Source organism: Zea mays, chromosome 7 (assembly GCF_902167145.1).
Source record: "Zea mays cultivar B73 chromosome 7, Zm-B73-REFERENCE-NAM-5.0, whole genome shotgun sequence".
NCBI lineage: Eukaryota > Viridiplantae > Streptophyta > Magnoliopsida > Poales > Poaceae > Zea > Zea mays.
In genome coordinates this window covers 49,582,340-49,593,396 of record NC_050102.1, presented here as the reverse complement: position 1 = coordinate 49,593,396, position 11,057 = coordinate 49,582,340, and positions in this window count along the sequence as shown.

Here is an 11,057-nt window from a genome sequence, read left to right as displayed (position 1 = left end):
CAATTCTTACAGGTGGAGTATCTCTTTGTATATTGTCACCCTTGCTCAATCTAATTGTGTAGCGCGAGATTTCTTATTGGTTACGTCTGGTAATGGTGTTAGGACTAAAACCGATGGCACCACGATGAAACCGAGGGCCTCTTGTGGGTGCACACACATGGTTGCGCTACTTGGCACGCGCTGGTATCACCGTTAGTAGCCATAATCCATTATGAGACTATATCAATATGTTATCTTTGCGCAATTGTTCTTACTACGTGGGATTCATTGTTGGTGAAGTTTAATTATGGTGTCCTAGTTAATGACTTATGGTGCCGCGTAAAGCCGAAAGTCTCATGTGGCGGCCGACACATGATAGTGTTGTTCGGTACGCTGGTATAGAAGTCTCTAGCTATGATCCATTATGGAACTACACTGATATGTTATCTTCCGTAAACTACTTCCTTGAAATGATTTCTATGTTGTTTGTCAAGTGATCAAGCAACATCTATCATCTTTGTTGGGTAAAAAGGGCATACCACTTTCATGTGTGGTCTCTTTTCTTTTGATTTTTGGTGGTGACTACACATACAAGTTCCCTTTACGTCCTTTGTGTAAAGGTGAAGCCTTGAAGTTTTTTTAGTGTTGAGAGACAACTGATTAGTCCTTCTACTAAAAAATCGATCCCCCTGCTGCTGAAATGCAGGAGTTTGTTCATTCGTTCTCCTATTTAATCCATGTATTCCCTAACCAAGTGGATAATTCATCTCGCATGAAGAAATGGATGAACAATCTGACCGAATGGATTTATACTCAAATGCATGATCAACTGTTAATAAGAGTGAACTCTCAACCCTTGGCTTACTGATGGTACTGAGAGGACCTGCTCAGTGCCAAAAGTAGTTCAACAAGTTGGTTTTACTAACTTGTAACTGCCCAATGAACAAAGATTAAGTTTAGAGATCGTTTTATCGAGTTGTCTAAACTCACTTTAGTTCAGTCTATCCTGAAGAAACCATTATCAAGATCAAGTGAAGGTTATGAGCATATGTATCTTAACTTTACCTTGTTGGCCGAGGTATTTTGCCATCCTCAGCTAACTGGTAACAGCCTAACCACAACTCTAGTCATGCCTCGATCGCCTCACATATGCTTTTCCAGCATGAGTGATCAGGTCGAGTCATGCTTAGTGCTCGATAAAGCGGAGTGATTGTGAAGTCAACATTTGTTGATCATCTTCACTAATGTGTTCCTCGAATTTTTATTATCTTCCTAGAACATGAATTCCTCAAATGACCACTTGTTGGTAAACCTCCTTCTGTGTGTTTTACCCAAGATGGTGTATCTGATTCTGTTTGGGTAGGATCACATATTTGCCACTCGCTCAACAGACTCAGATAGTACAGTGTCATCAGAAAAAGCAAATTGCACACATGGAACCTTATGTGTTCTTCTGGCAGACATCGCCTTTACTAATGGACATCTCTAAATTAGCCTAAGACGATACATGTTATGTCCACTAGAGAAACAACCCCCTCAGACACTCGCCTTTGCTTGGATCTGTCTTTGTTATCACTGATATAGACGGGTTACATGCTTCTCTACTCTTAAAAATCTTTCGCTCCAAATCTCGGGACGAGATTCTTTTAAGGGGGAGGGTTGTAACACCCCAGGTGTTTGCCTTAAGTAAACAACATTTATGGACCTAAGCAAGGAATGCCAGTATAAATAATGATCTCTTTATCCAGTGCGCTTTTGTCTCTCAAGATTAAAAATAATAATAATAATTCAACAAGATCCGACTTTAGTAATCTCTTGGCATGCAACGCTGTGGCGGTTGGATTGTTTGAGTGGGAGAACATGAATTTGGACAACGTTTGAATTTTATAAATTCAGACTGTGCGTGTAACTGCGAAATCATGCGCGCGTGGGATAATGGAGTTTGGTCCCCAGCCGATTGTGCCGGGCAGAGTAGTAAAGTATTCGGGTCAATAACGAATGAAGTTTGTATGATTTTGATCCACTCAAACACGACCTAAATATCAAAGCTGATGCTGCTTGATTCGGTCTATTTGCTTTTGTCCCTGATCCGAGTATACATTAGCAGATTTGGTTTCAGCTAATCTCAGTCGAATCACGCAGAGCAAATTATCGAAGTTGAAATCAGTTTTATTCGGGCTATCGTTTCTCGCCTAGATCCAAATCTTCGGATATAAGTAACAGGTAAAAATTCCTCTGAATTCTAGAGTATCCACTAAATTAAATTATATCCGAATTTTATTTCTAATAATATCCTGATCCAACGTGTTTATGTCTATTTTAACCCTAATCTCAGAATTGTTGATATTTGTATCGCTTGTGTTAAAAAAACAAAAAAATAGAAACGGAAAATATATGTCTCCTTCCTTATCCCCCGTCGCCCCTCTGCTTGGATTTTTTGGCCGCCGCTCTGTTGATTTTTTGGGGCGCGTGGTGCTTATCTCCCAGCACGCAGTGCCTAGCCTCCCTTCCTCTTCCACGCGCGCCTGGCAGCCGCTCCCTCAAGCTCGCAGCGCGCGCTCTGCTCCCAGCCCAGCCATGCCTGCTCCCCATGGCCGCCTCGCCTCTTCGCTCGCCCAGCCCAGCCATGCCTGCTCCCCATGGCCGCCCCAGCCCTCTGTGTTTCCATGGCCGGAGCTCCCTTCCGCTCCCAACTCGCCAACACTTCTCCTTGCGTCCAGCCAAGCTAGCCTGGCCACAGCCCCACTCGACTTGGCCATGACCTCGCCGTGGATGTCGTCCATCCTCGCCTCGCCCTCTGGCCAACTTCACTAGTCGAGTCCCTCTGCTCCTCCCCTAGAAGCTGTCTTCGAGCACAACCCCTGCCAAGTGCTCGATGGAAAGTCTGAACCAATATTCATCGTCGATCTGTGATTATCAAATCGTTTTGGTCGTGGTAAGCCGATAAGTTATTCAGGATAGTTCGATTGTTGAATAAATTAATGTGCTAGTGTGATGCTCACTAGGTGCTCGATAAATTGGGTGAGTCACGGAACTCTCGCTGACTTCGCTGTTCTTGCGATTATCGAGCCAAATTCAGTTATGGCAAGTTATTTCGCTATTCCAGTCAATTAGCCTAATTGGTGGACCGAGTAGAATATTAGTAGGCTTGTGTGATGATGAAATATTTTAATCGCTTATAAAGATGTGTTTATATTTACGATAAAAATGTTTGATATAGAAACTAAAATTTGAATTACTACTTTCGGTGAAAAGTATATTGGTAGTAATGCGAATGTAGGTTTACTGTTTCAGATGTCTAGCCGAAAGTGTTATCAATAATTATCATAAGAGTTCCTTGTATAGTGAATTTTATGCTTAGTCTTAGTAGATATTGCATTCTATGTGATTGGTTTAGGCTAATAATCATGTTCTCGCTACTAGCGGGGCACCACTAGTTCTCTTGTTAATGCTCAATTATTTAATGAATGTAGATAAATGAGTTTAGAATTTGTCAACACTTGACTAATAAGTGTTGTTAGTATTGTTTGTCATGAATTTGGTTTGTTTGGTCAAAGTGGTGACGTGGAGGATAGGTCTGAGGTATAAATGATGTGAAGAATATGTTAATAAATTTGTAGGCTTGGTGTGATTCGATTAAAAATACTCTACCTGCTAAGTCATAAAATAATGTGATATCGATATCTAGTATTTTCGTACTAGATTTGCGATGTCTTGCTATAGGTGTTTAATTCGCTATCACATACCACTATTTAGGTTTGTGATATTCTTGTCTATATGCATTCATGTGCATAATGCATTTTATTCAGGTACGTTAATTAATCACGTGATGTGGAGGACCAAAGCTGAGTCGACCACAAGATGTCGCTACGCGTGAGCCTCTCCACAAGATGATGATGATGGACGAACCTGAAGATGGATAATCTGAAAGAGTGCTAATACAAAGGATGGTCGTCAAGTGGACGTCGTCTAACAAACACTAACCTAGTGTTATCCAGGCAAGCCCCGGTGCATTGGCCACCTCCTTGCGGTTTTAAAATCTTTATCACCTTGTTTGATGCATTAGGTGATAGGAGTTGTGTGCTAAACAATTGATGAATTTCCTTCCTTGGAAAATTGATTACCCTTCCTTGATACCCTTTTATGAAAAGGATTTTATGATGCTTAGCCATGCTCTAGAAATACAAAATGTTTTGTTTTAAAACAAAACGTGATGCTTCAGACTGGATGGGAATTTTTACAAAGAAAAACTTGTGATGATGGATCCATCACGGCCTTGATGGGTTTAACATCTGAAAAGATGTACCTCTGCCAGGTACCAAACTTTGGGTTTAAATAATAAAGTTGAGACCGGGTGGTTGACTTGCACGAGAATGGAGTCTCGGTGTAGTGTCTTTGTCTGAGTCGCTTAAGGACCGTACCGATGTGGGCCTGCTGACCGAGAACCCTTTAACTGGTCACATGCCTCGTCATGGGTAAGCTTTGCCTAGGGCAGACCAATACCAGAAAGGCCAACACGCAATGAGAGTGGAGAGATGGCGAGAGTAGCGTGTACCCTCTGTGGCAAGAGGCTGGACGGTGGTGTATCTGTCCTCTCAGTTGGCGTGTGTGGCGGAACCGCCCGAATTATTCCATCTTAAGTGCTCGAGGCCCGCCTTGAAGGCAAAACGACACTTAAATGGGAATAAGACGCCAGTCCCTCCGATCGAGTCCGACAAGGCCACTAACCGGATCAAGTACCACATACTCACTCGAAGGTGAGGCACAAAGGAAATACGATAAATCATAGAACCATAAATTAAAGAAGTACTTAATGTTATTACAACATCATCATCGGAGTTTTGCAACAGTAGTAACCATTGTTCTCAATGAAGCGGAAATTAACTATCGGTAAATAAAATGGAGGATGGGGAAGCCTGGCCCATCACTCCTCATGCTCCTCTCCCGTCGAGGTAGGGTCCCACTCGACTGTCCAGCCCAGTGGCAGGATGGACGGCCAAGTCACTCTAGCAACCATATCCTCCTGAGAACCTGTAAAAATTATGCCACAAGCAAGGTTGAGTATACTAATACTCAGCTAGACTTACCCGGTGTGAGTAGTCTACTCATCTACCTCTAGACATGCAGCTGTTTGGCTGAGGGGTATAGTTTGCCAAAAGCACTAGCTGAGTCTAAAATCAAGTTTTAGCTTTTCCAGTTTTAGTATGATCTTTTTAACTAGATGAGTACCTAGCTATTCATACATGGTATCAAACATTTTATCAATCAACATTCTTTACCAGTCACCTCATTTCCACTTATTACTCAATGTAGCAGCATGGATCAAGCAGTCTCATTAGCTGCGAGAAGCAGACAATTTGAATCGAGTTTTTAAACCTTGCAAAGTAAACCTAAACACATGACGTGGCGAGGCACTCCGTCCCCACACATGTCAACCGTCCCCATCGATTCCCTGGCAACAGAAAGAGGCCCACCGCCTTGGCGTACAATGCCCACTGACCCCGATTGTCGTCGTGCAGTGACCGCACTTGTACCCACCATAACCGGAATGGGAGACCACGTCTCAGGTCGCGTGAGGAGATCAATCCGCGGGCAGGTTCACTCAGGTACTAGGCTTACCGATTTACCATATTTCTCGGCATGTGCTTAGTACGTTCAAACGCTTGACACATGGTACCACACCTTAATCCTTATTCCAATTTCTGTCTCGTAGACAACGCATCCCCATGGATCATCATCCACAAACCATCATCATTCCGATATAAAAATGGATACAACCAAATCCTGACCTCACGCAAGTGCTAGAAAAATCACTGGACTTCTACTGAGATCCCTAATTAATAAAGCAACTACTCGACCTAGCATACTAGTATCCATCTCAAAAGGAATCCTGGGTTCATGCAACTAGGGTTTCAGGCAACTCCTACACTTAAGTGCACAGTACAGACCTACAATCATTAAGTGCAGTAAAATAGCATATATAACGGTTATGCATAAAACCAGGGCTTGCCTTCAAAAGCTGGGGCAGACAGATCCTCGATGGCAGGCTCTGGTGCTGGCTCCTGGACTACCAACTGAGCAACTCCTTGCTCCGGAATGAGGACGTACTCTCCGTCAGCGAGATTACAGTCTATCGAATGTAATGAATAAGAGACATGTATGTTAATGAGATGCAAAAATTTAGTAAGCATGATGTAGGGTGAGATAATATAAGGCTGTGGTAGTAGGGTTTCTTTATCATATGATGCTTTAAGTGTTTTATATTTGCCTAGCAGGTTTTGGTTGGAATCAAGATGTTTGGACATCCTTCATGGTTTTAATAGGTACTTAGTAAGGTTTGGTTGCAGGGATGTGGGTAACATTCTTCATTTCCACTAATCCTCCTTTTCATTTTCTACTTATGTCTTTAATGTAGGCTTGTACTACCATAGTGATTTAGAATTTTCCAAAAATATTGCAAAAATTATAGTGGGCTAACCTTTACCATTGCAGTCTGTTCTACAAATTTGAGGTTAAGAATAATTAGGATAAAATCTAGGCAAAAATAACAAAAGTGAGGGTGGATGATCACTTTGCACTACAACTCTGATTTAGGTGGCGGTGCTGCACTGAAAATTATTTTTGCCAACATCTATGAGTAATGATAGGTCTCTGTGCCAAAAATCACAGAAAGTGACTTAAAGGTCATTTAGTTGTGATTTTCTAAAGTTTAATGTCAAAAAGGCACTTATAACTAACTTGTCTTTTGAAAAATATCAAACAACAGAACTTGTATTTTTCCTAGATTTATACTAGCATAATAGTATTTATCCCAAGGATTGGGGTGGTTTCTCCTTAGGGTTATTTTTCTAGGATTTTTCTAAGTTCTTATTGTTTTTATAAAATAAAATGTGGTGCATTTCTTTTGTACTAACAGAGGGTTCAATCAAATTTTCATATGAACTCTATCACCTAAGCAAGCTAGAAAAAATGTGGTTGCCCTCTGGTTCTTATTTTAAATTTCCTTTTTCATTTTCTTAAGGTTTGGGCCAATACAAGTTTTAATGGTTAATCCCTCCTTAACCTAGTATACTGAGGAGTTTAACATTTTTAAACAGGGTAGTTAGTAGCTAAGTATGTCTCTGACTTTTTTTACCCTCAGTCCAAAAGTATTTCTATTTTTCCTCTATTTATTTAGTATTGGGCAGTATGCTTATTTAAATTGAAACTCTCAAAGTATTGCAAGAATCATGGTATCCATTATTTTTCCTAAATAGTTCATAATATTTAGGACATAGCAAAATTGGTTTGACCAAATTTGGTTGGATAAAACTCAAGTTACGATTTTTTCAAGTTCTATACTCATTTAAAAGAATAAATCTTAAAGGTTTAAGGAAAACAACTTTGCATCGGGACCCCTGGGGTTTTCTTTAACTAAACCATTTAAATTGTGCCCCTGCGGAACTTTTTCACCGAGTCACTGACATCGCGAATACCCCCCTGGCTTCTTTCTCTCTTAACCCGAGCTCCCTCCTCGCCGGAACAGTAGCCGCAGAGGGGAAAAACGGTGGCGCGGCTTACCGTCGGTAGGAGAGGTCCGGTGGAGGGCTGGGTGAGGTCCGGGATGTCCTGGCGGTCACGTCGAGGGGCGGATCATCGACGGTGATGGCTGTAATAGGGCTGGCCACGTGCGCAGGCGGTCGGGCTCGTCGGTGGCGTGTGCTCCGGCCTGCTCACGGCGTTATAGTTCAATTAAATAGCACCGGGAGCCTCACTGGGGGTCAAGGATGCCGTAGGCCCAAGGAATCGACGAATGGCTTACCGTGTAGCTCAGTCTACGTGCGACGACGGCCGGTTGAAGTCCGGCGATGTCAATCCGGCGTCTCCGGTGAAGTGGTGTTTGGTCTGCGGGCTCGGGGGAGATTTACTGAGTTCCAAGGAAGCTAGCCGAGGGGTCATACTAGGTGGAGGAGGGCTGGAGTGGACGGTCTATGGTGGCCAGGGCTCGCGCGGCCGTTGGCACGCCGTTCCCTGGGCAAACGACGGTGAACTCGTGCTCGGGCAGGGTTGGGAGCGTGCGGGGGTGTATGGTCGAGGCCGGGGTTGGCTTTATAGCCGCGGGCACGAACGTGGGTGCAAGGTTGGCGTGACGCGGCGCGGCGCGCGCGGGGCCGTGCGCTGGGGCATGCTTTAGCGTTGCCAGTGCGCTTCGAACACGTGGTCGTGTTAATCTGCCCGAGTTCTTGCGCCTGCTGAGCACCCAAACGTGTGAATCTTGCCATATGACTTGTGTAAGATTTCTTCCCTGCACCTAGAGCTATCTAGTTCATGTGAGTTCCAAGGGGAGATCAGGTCTAGCTTGGAAGATATGGTGGCGCCAAGTCTTGTCTATTTGCACTGTTCATCTCGCAACAAAACATATGTCAAACGACCCTGGTTTGGTTTCAAACATTTCAGGGGTGTGCCTTGGGTAGTTTGGCTACTTTTTTCCATTTGGACCAAGTGGTTTTGGCGCAAGCAAAAGGGTGAACAATTCTGATCTTTAGACTAGGGCTGATTTTTGGACTTAGAGAAAAATGGATTGCTCTAGGGTGCTCTCCTCTTGGGGGCTTGATTTGGGGCTTTTATTGTAATACCTCCCTTATTATATTTTGTAGATATATTAATGTACTCCAACTTTGGTAAAGGGTTCAAGTCATGAATTGGTCATTTGCATAGTTTTCCCTTTAATCCAATGTCTGGGGGTTTAATGGCTCAAGAGGGGAAATTAGGGTTTTAGAACCTTTTTCATAGGTGAAGATACATGAAGGCTAGGGTATCCCTCCCATCATGATCATCACTTAGTTTAGCCATGGTTTTAAAGCTTTGGGTGCCCCCTTCTTTCCACTTAACACATGTGATAATAGGCCATAGGTGCATGCATTGAGCCAGGGCCTTGGGTAACAGCTGGGGTGTTACAGCGTGAACCCGGTCTGGTCTTGAGAAACCCAGTGGCGAGTTGACATATGCAAGGGTTAAGTGCTACATATGTCGTGTGATTGGAGATCCTCAGCTGAGTATTAATTGATTCGGATCGCCGTTACTTCTCGGACATGAAGACTTGGTCACTGACTTACACGTAGAAATCTAGTGAACTGAAGGGATGATAAAAGACGGCTAGTGTAGGCCAAGTGCTTGAACTAGGATAGAAAGAACTCTAGATGCAGGTAACTTTACTTAACCTGACAAGTAAAATGAATTTTTAAGGATCTACTCATAGTAAACTTTTCTGCAAACAGAGTCATTGAACCTTAATAAGCTTTACCTTGATTCCCAAAAGCCAGCATATCCTTGAGAGTCTTTTTACTTAGACGGGTAAGACTTGCAAAAGTACACTTCATACTCAGGGTTTTCGAACCCATGTTGTTGCAGGTACTAGAGTTGTGCTCCTATAGATGGTGTTAAGCGCCGGTGGGCACGACCTTCTTATAAGTCTAAGTAACTCTTCTATACTTCTTATTAAGGATGGTCACTTAAGCTAGCATATATTTCAAAACTATAAATAATTTATAACCGTTCAAAATTATTTCTTTGAATCACTTTTGTAGTCACTCCGATCATGTACAATGTAAACTTGATGTAACTTGTAAAATTTGGTAATAAGATTTCCGCTGCAAATTGTTTGTGTGTGATTTGTGTTTACTTAATCCTGCGGTCCTGGTTGTAAGTGGTTTATCCGGGGTCCATGGGACACTCGGACGGATCCTGTTAAGTTATCTGGTGCACATGCATAGCCGTCTGAGGTCTGTGAGACAAGGATAGGTGCATGTGGGCCCAATAACTTGGGAGGTTCTGCCACATAGGGGCTCAAGTAATGCGGGAGGAAGCTTCAGCAGGATGACTTCCAAAGTTCTGTGCACTCAGATCAGAAAGAATGTTTTGACATATGTTGATGATATCATAGTCAAGAGCACGACGCAATAAAATCACATTGCTGATTTGCAAAAAACATTTGCCAACTTCAGGAAGGCTGGCCTTAAGTTAAATCCGGAAAAATGTGTCTTCGGGGTGAAGAACAGAAAATTTCTTGGTTGTCTAGTATCAACAAAGGGGATTGAAGTTAACCCAAGCAAAATAGAAGCTATACTTCGCATGGAGCCACCAAAGTCAAGAAAATATGCTTAGAGATTAACAGGAAGACTGGCATCATTGAATAGATTCATTTCAAGATCAGCAGAAAGGAATTTACCATTCTTTGAAGTACTAAAGTCAGCTGAAGTTTTTCAATGGGTTTCGCATCAACAAAAGGCCTTCGAAGATTTAAAACAATATCTTATACGGTTAACAACCTTGACTCCACCTTCATCAGGAGATCCGTTGCTATTGTATGTAGCTGCTTCCCAGGCTACAGTCAGTGCAGCGCTGGTTCAAGAAAAACAAGATGAACAATCAAAGAAATAGGTCCCAGTTTACTTTGTCTCCGAAGTATTAAGTCCATCAAAAACGTATTACATAGAGTTGGAGAAGGTACTGTATGCTGTATTGATTTCTTCCAGGAAGTTTCGACGTTATTTTCAGTCTCACCATATAGTAGTACCTTCGTCTCAACCCTTAAAGGACATCATAAGAAACAGAGATGCTACAGGAAGAGTTGGCAAATGGGCTGCAGAGCTGAACGAATTCACCATTGATTTTGTTCATAGATCCTCGATCCAATCCCAAGCACTAGCAGACTTCATTGTTGATTGGACGCCAGGGACTCATGAAGAAGGACACCTAACAGATACTGAATCCTGGACAGTATTCTGTGATGGATCATGGGGAACTTTCGGCGCGGCCGCAGCCGCAATCCTAATCTCACCATCAAAAATCAAAACCTGTTATGCAGCCAGATTGGAGTCAATTGCACAAACAACATTGCAGAATACGAAGCTGTTCTTTTGGGGCTTCAAAAGCTTAGGGCCATGGGGGATAAGAAGGGCAGTCCTTAAATCTGATTCCCAGGTCATCACAGGCTAGGTTTACAAAAGTAGCAAGGCAAGAGACCCAAAGCTTGAAAAATATCTTGACACAATCCAAAGGGTGGAGGCTTCTTTTGAACTGGTAGATTTATTAGCTAA